The following is an 18,867-nucleotide window of genomic DNA, read 5'->3' on the forward strand; positions in this document are numbered from 1 at the left end:
AGATAAGCCTTAAGATGTTGTGCTTTGCTTTGTGAATTATATTTAAACAGTAATTTCTCAGGACACTTTATGCAAAAAAAATTATATGTTTGGGAAATCCTTACACTTTAACATACTTTTGGAACAAAATATTGAAATATTAATACATAGATTTGAGAGGATCTGTGACAAAGAATCCTGTTTAACTTTGTATTTTGCTTAACCCAATTGACTCCAAAGGTATTTGTCAATAGAAACTTTTCTGCCCCCAGGTAACATCTGGTAATATCTGCACATTTGCTCTGAGGTCACATAGCACAAGTTTAAAAGTGTTGGTGATATGTTATAGTCTGGGTGCTTATATCTCAAAGGATTGTATCCTTCGGCCCAGCTTCTTTGTAGTGGGGTCAGGTAGAGGCCAAAGAGAATTTTCCCTGTTGTGTAAACCAGTCCACATCTCAGATGAGGAACTCAGGTGGAACAAAACCATCCAGGCTCAGTATGAAGCTGTGGCCTTCCCCTTTATTAATATATCCCGTCTCTTGCCTACAGATTATAGACTCAGAGAGGAAAGTCTAAGGAAAATAGTCACTTCTCAGCTCTTCTGGTCTGAGAGCCACCAGGACCTCCAATCTCTCGTCCCATGAGTCAGTTATAAATGTAGTCATTTTGGCCGAAGTCACAACATTTTTGACATTCATAGTGCTAAGTCTTGCTAAAATCTGCACCTAGGTACTGCCCTGCCTCACTGAGAGCATTGAGGGGCCAGAGCTCTCACTTAGCAAGGAAAAGATGGGCAGTGGATCCTTCATCTTCACATGTCCTAATTACTACCACCAAGGAGTTTACAAAAAGCCAATAACAATGATTAAACAAATACTTGGAATGGCTGTATTTGTGAAACAAGTAACAGGAGATAAAAGCAGACATTTGTTTTGTACTTTTCACATTATAATAATTTATTTGGAAACAGTGGCGTGGAAAAGCTTCAGAATAGTAATGGATGGATAAGAATAATAGAGAAAGACATGAAGAGATGGGAATGCCAAGAATAACTCGGAGCTAACAAGAATTAAATTGATGGCAAAAAGTAAGTAAATATGCGCCTAAAGTATGTGGAAAGAGCTACAAAGTAGCTGGAAAAAGGCCAACTAGACATTAACAAATTGACCTCAGGCTGGGCTTTAGAGGGAAAATAAGAAAAGCCAAAATGGGGCTCCTTCAACTTTCTCCTTCTTCATTTGAACAAGTAGGTTGATTCCACTCAATGGGTCCTGAGATACAGAGAGGATGAAGGAAAATGTTGCTCCTAAAAACTGCTGTTGATGAGATGATGCGAACTATGTTATATTATTGCATTTGCCAATGCAGAAATAAATGCTGTGCAATAGAGCTAATGTAAGTAGATAACATCAGATAGAACAACTCTGCTTTCTTGAAAAATGTCTGATGTAAGCTTCTTTGGAATCATTCATAGTATAATTTCTTCAACCCAAAATGTTCTTTCCTTTTCTACCTGTTAAAATTTATATATCTTTCATGACCCTATTTAAATATTAGAGCCTCGTCTCTGAAGCCTTTCTGGATTGTCCCACTATGTAGAACAGATGACTTCCTGGTCAGAGTTTCCACACCCTACCTCTTACACAGCAGGTACAGCAAAACCTTATGATCTGTTCTTGTTTGTTTTCTCCATTGTGAATTCCTTGAAGACAGGATCAATGTCTTACATATCTGTACATCTTCTGGACCTAACAGGGAGTCTGATACACCACGGTCACTCAAGAATGATTTGGCTAATAAATGATGTTGCTGCTCAAGTTTCCATTCCTCTGGAGCCCCTTGAACCTCAGCTGCCCTCTAGGGAAATATTTTTCAAACTGAAGTTTGCAGGTTGTTGGTGGACCTTAAATGTCTTCTTTAGTACCACTGTGTTCTCTCTTCAGTGTTCCGAGAAACATAGCATAGGCAAAAGTAGAGAGAATTGTAATTAGATTTTCTGAGCAGTCTTTCGATCATAGAGTGACCTTGTCTAGACCTAGTGACTCTTCTACCGGAAAGAAACAAAACAGCACATTAACCCCTCGACCTTCATACTGCGCAGCAGTCTGAGCCACACCACCAGTAGATTTCTTCCTCCACAGATGCCAAGTCTAAAGGCACAGGGCTGGAGGATCAGTATAACTGAATTAAGTATGTGTGTGATAAGATGATCATCACATGCAATATTCAAAAAGTACCACATTGAAGTTTCTGCCTGCGGGCTCTCTTGTTTTTCCAGTTCTCTGGTACCTTACTTCTTAATGACTCCTAACTGCCAAAGGGCTGTTTCTATTTCTAGTAGGCTGACAGGCTCTAAAAACATACCTGAAATCATCAGCAATCACCAGCATATGATACATTTGAAAAGCATCACCACCAAACCCAATCAACTCTGATTCCTGGAGGCAAACTCGGTGGGGAGCACAGAGTGACTCCACACAGGACTCTGAATTCATGTTGTGACTCAGCCACTTTTTAAGAGCATGCATTTTAGGGGATTTTAATACAGTACCCAACATTTACTGAGCTCCTGCTATATGCCAGGAGAATGGGCTAGGTGTCTTATTGGCATTATTCTAATTGTCACAATAACCCCCATGATGAGGTATAATTGTCCATTTTTCACCTACATGCAGACAACAATCTCATAGAGGTGAAGAAATGCATGGCCAGATGTCGCATGGAAAAAAGATGGAGACAGGATTTACACCCAAGTCTTTGATGCCACAGCTTATGTTCTTTCCACGTTGCCACGTTCTGTCTTTCAAAGTCATCAGAAATAATGATGATAAAAATAATGACCACCTCTCTTCTCTCCTATGCTGTCCAACTTCTCAGAAAAGTTGACTATATCCATTGGGTCCATTTCCAACATCTTGCTTTTTCCTTAATCTCCTGCAATCTGACTGCTGGTTCTTTGTGACCCCCCAAATTCATAAGTTGTAGACCTAACTCTCAATATGACTATATTTGGAACTAGGGCTTTAAGGAAGTAGCTAAGGTTGAATGAGGTCATAAATATAAGACCCTGATTCAGTAGGATGTGTGTCCTTATGAGACAAGCAAGACACACCAGGGATGTGGGCTCACAGAGGAAAGGCCAAGGATACAAGAAGAAGACAGTATCCTGCTGGTGCCTTGACCGTGGACTTCCAGGGTTTAGAACTAGAGAAAATAATTTCTGTAGGTTGAGCCACCCAGTCTGTGGTATTTTGTTTTGGCAGTCCTAGTAAACTAATCCATCGACCTATATTCCAATGCCATACAGTACTAATAAAAGCAGGTCTTGTTCACAGAGTTTGCCCAGTGAGTTCTGGGCAGTTTGCTAGCTAATTATATCAATTAATTTTCATAACACCCATCAAGAGAGGGATTATCATTCCCTTTTTATAGATGAGAAAACTTAGGCTTGGAGAGTCTAAGTAACTTGGCTTAACCTGAGTCACCCAAGATCAAATGGCTAGTTACTGATGGAGCAGAGAGGTGTCTTCAGCACCCCCAAAGTCTAGGTTTTTAAGCATTATGCTGAAATTGTTAATAAACTTTTGGAGGGTGATGATCAAGTCTGTGAATGTCACCCCTGGAGCAGGAGCTCTTGTATCCCCTCCTCTTCCACTTCTCATTGTAACCAATAAAGGCCATTCCTTCTATTAAAAGAAATTGTTAATAAAAACCACCAGCCTATAGAGAAATTCTGCTGTAAGCCTGGTTGTAGTTTATCTCATTTCAATACTGACGGGAGTTCAGTGAGATAGCTATTGTTGCCTTGACTTTACAAGGCGTAAACTGGGACACACAGAACTTCAATAACTTATTCAAGGTCACACAGCTAGTAAGCGACAGAGCTGGGATTTGATCCCTGGCTTTTTGACACCAAAGACCCCGAGCTTAATCAATATGCTATTTTGAGAGTTGGTAACAGTTATAGTTTTTGATTCAAAATCCCAGGGGATAAAACATTTTAAACCACAAACCACTTGGCCATTGACCCTCCAATGCCTCAATTTCCTTTCAGGGGAAACATTCCCTGGGCATTTTGAGACCACCAGGGTGGCAGACAAAGCTGAGCTGTTAAGAAACGGGTGGTAGAATAAGGTACAGAAGTGATGGGATCTCGGAGCTGGGAAGAACACAGAAGGTGGTTTTATTTCCCTGCATTCTACCACCGGGAAATTTAGATTCGGGAAGGCTGGGCAGTTTGTCTGGGACAAAAACCAGAACCTCCTGAATATTCTCCAGGCTCTGGCCTGGTGTAGCCACTCAGGCGTCTCGCTGAGGAGCTAATTCCAATGCTGCATTTGCATCCTGAGATACGCTAAATACAAATAGTATTTTAATTCATGTATCTTCTAACAGGTTTAATTTTAGTCAGACAACAAATTCCCAAACTCAGACACTTTTGAGCTTCCTGGCTGTCTCTCTGTCTTCTTCGTTCCTTAGATTTAAGTCTCTCAGGGCCAAGGTTGTCCTGTGTCTGAGTCAACAGTCCCCTCAGGCCATGACACAATTGGGCTAGAAATTGGAATTCAAATCATTTGGGAACAACCCAATGAGTTTTAAAAATAAGCATCTTTCTCCCCTTTCTCACAACTTCTCTTAAACTACAGCAGAAGCTATTACAACTCAACTCATAATTATGCAAATTTGACTCTGAGATCAAACCCTACCCTCCAGAACATTACTACAGAGCATTGTCCTTTACAAACAAATAAGAGTGTGAGTCCTGCCTTCTGAAGGCATGTGTTCGTAAACAAGGCTTCTAATGCAGAAATCAAATCATTTTATGAAGAATCATGTCACTCTTTTGAGGAAGCTGATTCAGAACTCAGGCTGTACACAGAGAGTTGAGTCCTTACCCATCACAGCACAGGTCCTGCCAGAATACTGGCCAGACTGGTCCAGCAGCATCTGATTTGGCCCTCTACAAGTGCCCAATAAAAGAATGTGAAATAAAAGAATAACTATTTGGAGCATTCCAAGGATAGTGGGTATATCTACAGGAAGTCCCATTTCTAAACACAATATGACCCTTCTTTAAAAATAAATGTGCCCATTTTTCATTATAAAAAAATCATAAGTACTATAACTTTAAAATTCAGTTTGAACTGAAATTGATTTATCTAGACAAAGATTCAGGCTGCTTGACTTATACAGTTTTATCTCATTTATAAAAATACCCTTTGAATCTTCACTCCTAATGTTTACCTTTGATTACATCGGTCTAATAGTGACTTGATTGGTATGGCAATAACATCATGATGAAGTTGATTTCTTTCTAATGATGTGTTACATATTATTAAATATTTAGAACCTTGGTCCCGTGGCAGGTATTGGAAGAGGGTTTCCAATGCTGGAAGATTCTTGGCCATAGCATTGGAAACTACCCCGAGGACCTTTGGAATAAAGAGGTGATGCTGTTGTTTGATTAATGTTCAAATCTAACACACCAAGACAAAGATAAAGCGTCCTAGAGGAAGATTTCCAAAGCTATTTTTCATGGCACTAATATAATTTCTTTCTTCCCTTCCTTTCTACTTGAAAAACTTGCAGGGTGTGGACAGGATGTTCAGATACTCAGCATTCCATTCCTAAGTTCCACTGCTCACAATGTTCAAAGATAATCAGTTGAGAAAACAGTTTCAGGGGTGGAGGAATTTGCTCATGTTCACGCAGCTGCACAGAGGAGGAGTGAGGTGGGGGAGGGAGTCAGGACCTGCCCCAAACCTCTCTTTCCTCTCCCCCTTCCTCTTCCTCTTCCATCATTTGACTTCCCTGGATGGACAGCTCAAACCTGGGCCAGGCCCTGTAAGCAACTCTTTAAACTTTGACAAATTGAAATGCTTTATCTCAAGGCCTGGGACTCCCTTGATTTTCTGTCTTCACAACTATTCGCCCATCCACCCACCAAGAGCTATTTTAAGGTGCCCGTGGAGAGCATATGAACAATTAATTCCAAGCTGATCACATGCAGCCTGAGAGTAGAAAGCAATCCATCCATCTGAAACACTGCAGGAATCCCAGACTATCCTGAACAATTGGAACCCCAATGTTTTAGTTAGTCTGATTTGTGTTTCTGGAACCCTGACCCTGAAATGAAAGTATGTTAAGACCAAAAAAAAAAATAAATAAATAAAAACAAAACCTCTTATAGTTGGTACTTTATCCTATTAATATTCATATATCACATTGAAAATGAAAAGTAGTTTGAAAATGGCCAGTTATTTTGAACGTCTTCTATTACAGGTGGTTTTTGGCAATGACATTGCAATTTCCATTCTAGAAGAACTTGAATTGCTTTGCAATTTCATGATTGAATTCAATCACGTATAAAATATAACAACCTAGAGATGAACTGCTGGAGCTATTTCTCACAGCACTTATGAATGGATTGTCTCTACCTTATTTATAAACATAAATAACTCTTCAACAAGGTTAAATTTTAAAAAATAATCACCTAATTGAAGTGCTTATTATCAGCATTAATCCATCTTATTAGTACAGCAAGTCATGAATGGCTCTTTACAATAGAAGCTATTATTTTTTAGGCGGTAGGGTCTTAATTGATTTTTGGCAAATGAAGAGAAATAAAAATTATATTGCCAATCATAACACACAAAGAGAAAATCTACAATAGAAATGCTGGTGGCGGGGGGCAGTAGGGGAGGGAGGTGGGGAGAAGGAAACAAAGAATGTGATTGAATTTATGTAGAAAGACAGTCCAAAAAAGATTGATACTCTAGTCAGGAGAGGCAAAACATGAGAGCAATTATGATCAAAGAAAAAAATTTCTAAAGTATTGAAATGTGGAAAGAGATGAAGAAAGATAGCTCAGATTAGTTCACTAAATTAAACAATGCCCTAAGAAAGGAGTTTCTCTTGAACTTTGATAGATTTTTCTCCTTTTGTCTTAAAAATCTAATATTAAGAACTACTTTTCATAGCATTTTCCATGTGGAAGCACTTTACATATATTAACTCATAAAAATCCCCATCGGTATAATATGAATGCTATATTCCTGTTCTGGGATGAAGACATTGGCACAGAGAGTTTAAGTAACTTGCCCAGGGTCACACAGTAACAGAGTAACACAGTAACTCTGGGAGTTCTTGTTCTAGGATTCATGTAATTAACGATTCTGCTATTCTACCTTTCCTAGAACAGGAGAGAGAGAATGATGTCCCATCTATCTAGAAATCACACACTTAAATAAGAAACAGAAAATTCATAGCAAAAGAGCTCCAAGCAGACAATACAGTTATGTTAGAATTGAAAGTTGCCTTGAATCCAGTCCCTTAACTTTGCAAATTCGTATCAAAATACAGAGCCTTAGCTTCACTGGCAGAACTGGGCCTAAACCCTGGTCTCCTTGAATCCCAGTCAAAGTGCTGCAGCACTTTGCCAATGCCTGTCACAATGTCCTTTATCAATAAGAGTGACCCCATCGCTACTGTATCCATGGTTTTAAGGTTCTGACTCCACATCAGAAGCAGGTGCGGATGGGGAAGGAGGAGAGTAAACGAGCAGGAGCCCATGAGCCACAGTATTAGCACCTAACTTTCCATGGCTGGTTCTTTGTCATAAGCAAAATTATTTGCATTTTCATTATTATATCTAAGGAATGTGATTATTCTATTCATCAATATTGTCATTCTGCTTTTATAGATGAGGAAATCAGTGTTGGAAGGAATGACATAACTTATAAAGGACATAGAAATAGGAAGTTATGGAGTCAGGACTTAAACTCAAGCTTCCTGACCCTAATGGATAGAAGTGACAGCTGACTGAGAAGAAAGGAGGGAATACGTTGAAAAAGGTCATAAGCATATTAGAGGAAACAGTGACGATAAAAAGTCAGTGACCAGCTTTTGATCTGTAATCTTTACTTAATATGCTTACTTTACTTCAGAAGGTGACAGAGAAGTGACAAATTTTTTAAAAAATTGTTAATTGAAAATTGCAGCACTATTCACAATAGCCAAAATATGGAAACAGCCTAAGTGTCCATCGCTGGATGAATGGATAAAGAAACTATGTTGTATACACAATGGAATATCTTTCAGTCTTAAGAAAGAAAGGGATCTTGCCATTTGCAACAACTTGGATGAACCTGAAGGACATTATGTTAAGTGAAATAAGCCACACAGAGAAAAAAATAAATACTGCATGATCTCACTTACATGTGGAATCTAAAAAAACCCAAAGTTGACTACACGGAGATAGAGAATAAAACAGTGGTTTGGAGCAGGAGGAATTGGGGAGATTTAGGTCAAAGGATACAAAGTAACAGATATATAAGATGAAAAAGTCTAGAGATTTAATGTAAGTGAAGGCTATAGACAATATTGTATTAGGTTTGAGATTCTTGCTGAAATAATAGAATTTAGGTGCTCTTGCCACACACTTAAAATGGGTAGCTATGTGAGATGATAATTATGTTAATTTGCTTGACGGTAGTAACCATTTCATCATTTATATGTTTATCAAAGCCTCATGTGCAAATTAAACGTATACAATAACATTAAAAAAATTTGCACTTAAAAATTTATTGTAAAGGAATAAGCATACAGAAATATATTTATGCAAAATATCATGCCCCATTCATAAGATGTTACTGTGCTGCTTTAGGAAGTAGGCAGTAGACAGATGGAATCAATTATCTAAGGAGTTAGAAAGAGCTTGGGTAAGCTTAGTAAGACGAAATTTCTGGTGGTATATTAGGGTATGACTTGGAGCTATTATCAGTGATGGCAATAATATGCTGCCGTAAAATATTTATCCATCATGGCTATGTTTAAAACAGAATGGGAAAATTGAGCAGCAATCTGGGTTTTGTTATGTTCCTTCTACTTTTATGCTTGTTTCTTGGTTTCGAGAAAGTTAGCCTGCTTAGTCTAAACATCAGCTTGACATTTATTGTGTTGCTCAGATAAGTTAGTAAAACTCTCTAAGCCTTACTTCCTTCATATTTTTAATGGCATAAAAATGGACATAAAATAGCACTCAATATTATAGAATAGGGTGACTGTGGGCTTTAAATGAGATAGTACATGTGTCTGGCACATAGTAAACACTCAGTGATAGTGTTATTGTTATTATTTGTAGCAATATTAGGATTATGTCCAACAATATCTAGTGTCCCCCTTTAACGTAATGAGCAGGACAGTGCCTGGGAACACTAATGCTGGCAAATTATTCAATTGCTCCAAATTTCTGTTTTTTCCTGGGTCTATTTCCTAACTCTGCCACTGGACAATGTGTTTAACCTTGCCAAGCCTCAATTTAAAGATCTATAAACTGAAGATAATATTTGTATCAATTTCAGAAAGTTATTCCAAGATATTGAATTACTTATTGGCAGGCAGTAATTAATCAATAAATGACAGCAATTATGATTATTAATAATTATTGCATGCTTCTCAAATAAGGAAGTATTGTATTAATAGAATCTTGAGGAGTGAGAGCTCTGGAGCAGCAATTCTTGAGTTTGAATTCCTTTTCTGACACTTGTTACTTTTGTGACCTTGGGCAAGGTGCTTAGTCTCTCTGTGCTTTAGTTTCTTCATCAATAAAAGGGGGACAACTACAGGACCTACTGCAAAATGTTGTCATGAGGTTGAAAGGAAATAATTTGTATAAAACATTTAAAACAGTGCCTGGCACATAGTGTTTAAAATATCACTTATTATCTCATGTACTTATTAATAAGTCCTTTGAAATGAGTATTATTTTGCCCGTATTGGATGGATAAATTGAGGTACAGGGAGATTGTATAACTTGTCCAAAGACACACAGTAAGAGTAATTTTGTCAGTTGCCAAAGTCCTTGCTCTAAAAATTGTACCAAGCTGCTTCTTTTTGTAGTGACTGTGAGCAGATGAATTACCCATAGTGGGATCCATTAGAAACCACAGCTCCCTTAGGGCCTTTTCTGCTCTTCCAGTTTGGTATTGATAAGAGAAGAAGGGCCATTTTTTGGAATGAAATTTTAGACATTTAGACAATAACCAAGGTTTATAGCCTGTCATTTCCTCCCACACACCTTAGGATCTAATATCCTGGACAGTTCTCTATTCCCTGAACAAAGCCTAAGTTGTTGCCTTTTATACTTTTGCTTATACTATCTCCTCTATATGAACTTGTCTTTCTTCCTCCTTATCCTTCTCTGTCTCCATTCTCTAAAGTTGATGCCAACAGGGAAGAGGCTTGACTGAGGAGAGGCCTCCTTGGTCTTCCATGCAGCATGTGTCTTTGTTGTTGGCTCTGGCTGCTTTCTATATCAATGACCTTTTTGAAAAACAGTCATTTCCTCTGTTACGTGAACATTTGGAGGCAAGAGCTCTACCTTGGTTATCATGTCACCACTAATGTCCAGCATAGTCTGGACATTAGAGACAATTTATTCATTAAATATGTATCGAGTGCCTCTTATGAGCCAGGCAGTGTTCAAGGCACAGGAGACACTGGAATAAATAAAAAAGAGAAAATCCTTTTTCACATGGACCTGAAATTCTCATGGACGAGTCACTAATGGGGCATCTGAGTGGGGATATTGAATGGGCAGATGGACACGCGGTTCTGGAGTTGACAAACACAGTCTAGGCTGAAGATGTAAACGTCAGAGTCAGTACCATATAAGTTAATAGTTAAGACCATGAAACTCAATGAGATCACTAAAGGAGTAAATGTTGACAGAAAACAGTAATTCTTTCTTTTATTAAATAAAGGAATAAATTTAAAATATTAGAAGGACCAAGGAATGACAAGGACTGCAGAGTAGGAAAGCCCAGGACAGGACCAGCCTTGAAATTACTCAGTTTCTAAGAATTATTAATACTTTTCCTGGTGGGTACACTGCCCTGGGAGCATGTCTCAGACCTTCCTGCCCATGGTGGTGTTCAACAAGAAAACAACTGAGCTGTACTGCTGTATTAAACATTCATTGAACACAGACACAATTTCCATCTGGTCTTTACATATTTATGTCTCAAAACGTTTGTCCATGGAAAGGTAGTGTCTCTCTTTGACCTCATTTTTCCTCTGAGTTCAGAGGCAGCTTGGTTGTAATCATGCCACCCAAATAATGATGCCTGAATTCATCTTGATGTTACGAGATGGGGCAGTCATGGCAAAAATCATAAAACCACCCTCCGCATCATCAAGTGAAAAGAGTTGGAAGTGACCTCAGAGAACCTGGAAAAATGCTATGAAGAAACAAAGCGTGGGAATTATTGCACAGGCTCTGCCTGGTTTCTCCCGTTAGACCGTGAGATCCCGGTGGGCTGGATCCATGTCTGGCTTGCTCATGGTTGCATCACTGGCACCTAGGTTGATGCCTGCCACGTAGCAGGTATTGATAAAAATTTTCCGAATGACTGAACAACCTGGGCTTGAGTCCTAGCTCTGCTGCTTAGTAGCTATGTAATTTGGGACAAGTCAGTAAAACCTCAAATCCTCAATCTCTTTCTCTGCAAAATGGTGACAATCGTAACACTTGAACAATAACTGAAGATTAAATAGAATAATGTATTAAAAATTTTTTCACAGTGCATGGTGCATCTTAGGAATCCACATGCAATCTTGCTGCTATTGTTTGATGATTTTGCTGCCGATCCTTCTAACATCTGCTCACCTAAAGCATTAATCAATTTTACACTGTGATTGAAATAAATGTGATTTCTGCAACCTCCAGGAATACTCACTGGAGAATATGTCTACCTCCAAGCAGAGTCAGAGAACAATATGATATGCTGTGGAATTGTTTGTCTATCTAACGTTTCAAAGTCTCAAATGAGAATGGTTTGAGGAAAGGTAAAAAAGGTTTTCTCCGTCAGTTCATTGCCAGAACTTCTGCTATTCTTTTTTGTTTATTTGTTTTTTAACGAAATCTTGCAAGCAAAGATGGGCCAATGTAAAGAACTGCTGCCCATCACAATTGCTGCTCCAAATCCCTTGGCAAGAAGTCAATTTGAAAGTAAGAAGGCTACACTTTAACCCTGTAATCTAAGCAGATAACATAGCAATGCTCTGTATTTAATAGACCTGGTGGAGTGGAAAATTGAGCCTGCTTGAAGTATCAAGTTCCCATTTGAGCAGAAATCAGACTTGTTGACTGCACTCATGTTTAGCCTAAATATTACTTCTTAGGTCAATGCAAATGGAAAATAAGTATATACAACTTCCATTAGAAGCTACATTGGTGACCAATCATAAAAGTATCAATAAAAGAAAAAAAAGAATTATTTTATTTATCTAACATTCTACTCAATTTTTTTTTTTTTTGTAAATAGTCATCACTCCACCCATTTGGGCCCAAATTAACAGTAACAAAAATAGTGAAAGAATCCAGTGAGAAGCAAAATATTTCATTATATAGCAAGAAGAAAAAATAAAAAAATAAAAGATACACAACAAGAGCAAACATAATCAACCACAAAATTGTTTAAAGCTTGTTGGAGAATGACTTGTGTTCTTTAGGTAGTTCAAACACTTTTCTTTAGGCACTTTTAGCAAATGTGTCTAAAATAAAACTGTCATCTTTCCTTAACTCACTTTTATGGTCTTCCTTCTCCACTACTTATCTTGATTAAGGTCACCATTATCCTTTTGGTGGAATTATTTTGTCTCTTTCCTGTCTTTCACTCAATACCACCAATTTTTTCCAATATTTTCAATTACACACACCTTTGAAGTGTGTTTCAAATTTGTCCTCCTCCTTCCACTGTGACTGCCGTATATTCAGGTCTTTGTCATCTCTTGTATGCAGCGTAGTCTAGTGGTGAAGACCCCAAGCTCTGGTATTACAGTATTTAAGGTCAAATCCCTGCTTTGATATGTAATTGTGAGATACTGGGTTAGTGATTTAATTTATTTGTTCAGTTTTCTCTTCTAACGGTACCTTCCTTGTAGGCTTGCAGTGAATATTAGCAATACTTGTTCTGGAGTAGAATAGTGTTGTGCTCAATAAAATTTAGCTGTTAATGTTATCTCTTGCATAGACTTTCTAAGTGTTTTACAACTGATTTTTACATCTTCTTTCCTTTTCTCCCTCAGCAATTTAACTGCCTTCTGATTTATTTTTGTGTTATTTTATCACTCCGAGTTTCAGTTGGTCGTTGATTCAGAAACCAATGCCCCACTAAGTTTTGTTGATAGTTTTGACACCCTGTCTGTGTCTTGTCTTCCAGTGTTGTTCTTGACCCTTTCCTAGTCTTTTCTGTGACTACAAGTTCACCATTAACCCTCTTAAAATGGGACTGCTGTCCAGCTTGTTCTATTCTTGGCTGTCTCTAGCCATCCCTACCCCTAGTCAAGACAGGGAATCAGTCCCCAGCTTAACAACCTCACGTAATATCCCCATTGCCTCTCTGCAGCGCATATCTAGCCTCGTTTTGGTTGGAAGATCCCTCAAAATCTGGCCCAGCTCACCTTTCTGGCTGTTTCTCTTCCCTATTTCTTGCCCTTCCTGACTTCTCAAGCTTTATCCTTTCAAGTACCTAAACTGTTCCTCCTTCCTTTTCTCCCTCTGCTGAAATGGTGATTCTTCTTCAAAGGGCCTAGCTGAAACATTACCCCTTTGTGAAATGCACCCAGGTGAGATTCTATTGCATGTGTGACTACAGTAGTCATGATCATCGTAGTAGTAGTAGAATAAAGCAAGAGCAGCCAACATTTATTGACCACTTACCAGCCAGTCACTGTTCTAAACACTTCATATGGTCATTAATTCTTTGGGTGAAGTTATAGGATATTTACTATTATTATTTCCATGTTACAGATAAGGATGTTAAAGCCCAGAAAGGGTAAGCAATTTACCTTAAGTTTCTATAGGTAGTTAGTCACAGAACCAGTATTTGAACCAGAATGGCTAGTCCCAGAGTTATCACACTTAACTTCTTAATTCTAATGCATCTCTAATTGCTTCCCACTACATTTTACTTATATTCACTGTATCCAAGTGATCTATTAATGTATATGTGTCTGTTTATTTCAGTACAATGCCAGTCTTCTGACATAGTGATCTGTGTGTTCCCCTGTGCCTGGCACTATCACCTTTCAAATAGTTAATGCTTCATAACTGTCTGCCATATTGAAGTGCAATTCATTAAACCTGCCAACAGGAAACAGCGGTCTTGGAGCTCTTGCCTCTAGCTCTCCTATACTAAGACCCATTCATGCTTTAATGACTATTACTGGTAGATACATCATGGACCAAGAAAAAAATGCCCAACTTTCCATTTATCACTAAATACTTATTTGACTTTGGGCAAGCCACTTAAGGTTGGTAAAAATTAAATTTATAAACTTTCATGGGTTATGCCTCTCTTCCTCCAAAGATTTTCCTGACTGCATGCCCAGGTCAGAGCCGTTAGCCAAATTCACCAAGGAGTTAGCATGAGATTAATTAATTGTCAGAAGGTTAAACATTTTTTTTTTTGGATTTCCAGGACATTACTGTTGTATTTTTAATTGGCAGTACATTGGCAGTTCAAGTCACTTTTTGCAAACAAATCCTCCATCAGCCAAATGTTGATGGTTTCTCTGCCAAGAGAGGCATCTAAAACTTTCTATGATCAATATACAACCAGGAAAAACAAAACACACTGAAATGTTTTGCTATATTTGACACTAAAACTCTGAAATGCTGTTAGTTTTGCAATTATGTGAGGCAATGTACTGATGGTGGCTTTTTGGTTATGAGTAGTCTAGCCTCACAATAACCTTGTTGCACTCACTCATTTCTGCTCAAATCAAAAACCAAAACCCCTGAAATGAAGCTTTAATTTAGTGAATCAATTATTTTGATTAAATGAGGGCACTGAGATATGACTGAGTAGCTGTTATTATGAATCAAATTTAAATAAAAATGTGTATACATATACATATAATCAAGTGTTGAATGTTTTATCTTTTGCATTAGTTCTTGCCCATTAACTAGTAAGTAACCTTTTGTCACCGTAATGTCCTTTGAATAAATAAGGAAAATGATTAATTTATTCTTTAGATAAAAGAGCTGGGGCATAGAGAGATAAAGTGAATTACTCACAGTTATTTATTGAGGAGACATAGCCACAGACTTGATAGCATTTATTTTTTAAAGGAAAAGTATTTGTGCTTATATAGAGTATAAGTAGCTAGGAATTTCTTGACACTAAGCCATCCATAAAATAGCTAGTTAAGTTCCTTAATCCTATAAACATCTATTCAATGTCAATATACTTTGTGAGTTAGTTGTCAGCCTCCAAGATATCATGGAATTGGGAATAAATTTTACAAGAGGAGGAGCAGTGTGACTGACTGAGAATTAAAATTGATCCTGTGGATGCCAACTCCTGGCTCCCAAGATGTACAAAATCTGGGAACCATTTTCTTTATCTGGCCTCCTGGTATACCCTTCACGCTTCTAAATGCAGCTATAGGACTGGGAGGCTGACCTCTATGGACAATATCAGCTGGACTTCTTGCCCTTGTGCTTCCTATTGGGTTTGGACAATGGAGAGGAGGAAGAGAAAGAAAGAGAGACAGTGGTATTTATTCTTTGGGCTCCCTCCCTGGTGGGTTGACAATGGCTGTATTTCTCTTACAAGAACCAGAGCCCACGTTGGGAAGCCCTCTCTTATAGGTACAGCTATAGCTATGGCTTTCTCCACCTCCTGGTAACTGTCAGTCTAGAAATGATAATTTTCACCCTTGCTGACAGTGGGTGCTTCACCAGCCTTGTTGGCTCCTGAAACCCTATTTACACCTTTGCAAATAGTTCCTTCATTAAACTGTCGTCTATTGCCTCATTTAAATGTGCTTTGTGTTTTCTTCCTGGACCTTAACTGATATCAAATCACAAGATGTTAGTGTTGAAAAATACTGGACTTGGAGTTGAGTTTCTTATCCCAGATTTTTTTTTTTTGGTAACAGCTTTGTGATTTTGAACAAATCTTTTCCCTGCTCTAGTCTTCAGATTCCTCACATATAAAACAGAGTATATTTCTTATAGAAGATTATTATTATTACTACTATTATTATAATATGGTATATTACTTTATTTATAACACTTAAAACAGGATAATTATTTCCTTAGCCAGTATCTAGTCCAGTGGGCTCTCCAGTATGCCACAGTCCCAGAAATTTTCCTTCACCTCTCCTTGAATTTTTCCAGTAAGTCTTCTATGAGTGTGACAGTCCCATATCTTGCAGTCTTTCAGTAAGTGTACCTGTACCACTGAACTAAGGGGACTTGGGGTATAGAGTTTTGTTTACCCAATGTCTCAGTTGTAGAACTCTACACAAATCATTTCAACCTTTCTAGGCCACCGTTGCCTCAATTGTGAAATGGGCATGTAAAACATACCTTCTAGGAGGCAAAAAGCCAGATCTAGTGTTTTCCCATGTTTCTTTTCAATTTGAAGTTTCACGTTATGAAAAGAGCTATATTATAGACCTACAAGGTCTTCCTCAATCACTATCAGAGGTGATCTGTGCAGCTCAGTTTGACAAAGTGATGAAGACACTTTGGAGTCAGAACCCTAGCTCTGTTAATCAAAGGAGTTGTTTTATTTCTCTGCACCTCTTTTTTTTAGTCATTATATCTTCCTACCTCAGAAGGAGGTTAAGTTACCAGTTGAGTTAATATCTGTCATATATTCCCACTCAGGATGTTTCATATACTAAGTACTATGCGTGAATTACCTTATTTAATCCCCACGACAACCCATTTTTTCCTGATGATCAGAATGATCTTTCTTTCTATATCACTAACAAGCTATGCTCCATTCCTTCTTATGCAACTCTCTCTCTAGACCCTCACATTATTGGCTTTTTCTCATGTTAGGGTCTCAAACGTCACCTCATCAGTGAGGCTGTCTTTGACCCAGTCAAAATAGCTCCTCTACCTACACTCATTTTCCAGCATATTATCACAGGTCTACTTCCTCTATAATACTCATCACTTCTGGAGATTATCTTTTTTTTCATGTTTATTCTCTCTCTTCCCATGTAAGCTTTACAAGGGCAGAGAATTGATCATGTTTTACTCCCCACTAGAAAGCCAGTGCCTAGTCTCACGCCTGCACACAGGGTCTCTCGAAATTATTGTGGAATGAATGACTAATTAAAAAACTAAGGGACAGAGAATTTACCTAAATAACTCCAGGGATTTTGTTTAGTAAGAGGCACAATAGGAATTCAAACACCTGCCAGGAGGATACAAAACCCCAAAACCTTCCCTTTGCCTCTTTCAACAGTTTCTGGAAGAGATAATGAGGATCTGAGCCAGAGCCAGAGAACAAGACTATAAAGGAAAAGAGAATTTAAAAGATACTTCCGAGAGAAAATTGACCAGAGTTCAGTAACCAATAAGGTGGTGGGGGTGGGATCAGAACATGGAGGGAAGGATCTGACTTCAGCAATGGGCAGCAATTGATGCCAATGAATGATCTAAGAGACTCAGCGAGTGGTTCTGAGCAGTGGTGATTAGGTTACTACCTAATGCTGTATTTTCATCAGCATCCTGGGATAGATGTTCAAAGGGCAGTGGGCAGTTGGCTGCCTCGGGGACAGTGGGATAGGCCAAAAACTTGAACAAAACGGTCCTTAGCTCAGGCCCAGGTGTCACCAGTCCCTGTCCCCATCCCATTTCTCACTCTTTTGGGGAATTATTAATGTCAGGTGGAAGACACTCCAAGGCCTAAATTAACTCTCATTATAGTGTATCTATTACTTTTGTTCAACCCCCAGCCACATGGCTTGATTGGAGAAGGCCACTGGCTATTGTGTGGATCTGTCACCTCCTTTTCCTCAAAGCCATGCATGTTGTCCCCCAACACCTTCCCAAGGCAGTGGAACTTTTTGACCTTTGTCTGACAGTCTTCTCAAACATCACAGTCAGATGCGTGGTTTCACACAGGATTTTGCAGCTTACAACTTTTGTCTTTGAATACAGATAAGAAATACATTTAATTTATAAAAATTTAAGAATGTCTATGGTTCTTCATGTAGAAAGTCTTTGTCATGTGCTACTTCTTTTAATGCTTTCATTTGAGGCATACACAGCAGAACTAATATTCAAGTCTACATTTAACAAATGACTATAAAAATATATATTTTCCAGATATTGAGAATATTAAGTCTATGTAACAAAAAACTCAAGAGGAAATATATACGCTGTGTTAAAAAAATATTAAAAAGGCCAATTTGAAAAACAATTTTCTAATATATATTGGGAAACTTGGATTCAGATGAATCAGTTCTTTCATCCAGTAATTCAAAATTTAAGAGAAAATTTTAAAAAGCATGCATAGAAAAAGCATGCATAGATATATACACAGAACCATTTATCACAGTGCTATATATATTGACCAGGGGAGGTAAAGGAGAAGACAATTTAAATATCCAAAACCAGGGAATGGGGTCAAATACAATATACTGTAGCTATGCAATATAATATTAAGCTTCCCATTAAAAATGATGTTTACAAAAAGTTTTAATAACAAGGTTAATATTTATAAAAATACACCGTGTCAAAAAAATAAAAATTTGGTACATATATGATCTCATTAATGTATATACATTTATGAAAAAAATATATTACTAGTTATTTGTAATTACTTCAAAGTAATTAATTCAAGATTATATGTATTATATATTTATATGTTTTGTTGTATTTGTATGTTGTGTGTGGTTTCTTATCTCTCTTGCACTTTACAAATTGACTGCCCTGAACATGAGTGACTTTTGTAAACATGATAGAATAAACCATTCACCTCCCAAATCTGGAGGAGGAGGAAGAGAAGGAGGAGAAGAATAGGGAGGAGAGGGAGGAGGAGGAAGAGGAGAAGGGCTGTCCTATGCAAGAAG

The 18,867-nt window shown here is 38.0% G+C and overlaps 1 protein-coding gene across 5 annotated transcripts in view; it reads right to left on the reverse strand.

Moving 5' to 3' along the window:
• The window catches only part of KCNIP4 (potassium voltage-gated channel interacting protein 4), a 1,084,926-nt gene that overhangs the window by 98,353 nt on the left and 967,706 nt on the right, over positions 1 to 18,867 (reverse strand). The window lies entirely within an intron of this gene.

The sequence above is a fragment of the Lemur catta genome, chromosome 4 (genome assembly GCF_020740605.2).
Source record: "Lemur catta isolate mLemCat1 chromosome 4, mLemCat1.pri, whole genome shotgun sequence".
Taxonomy (NCBI): Eukaryota; Metazoa; Chordata; class Mammalia; order Primates; family Lemuridae; genus Lemur; species Lemur catta.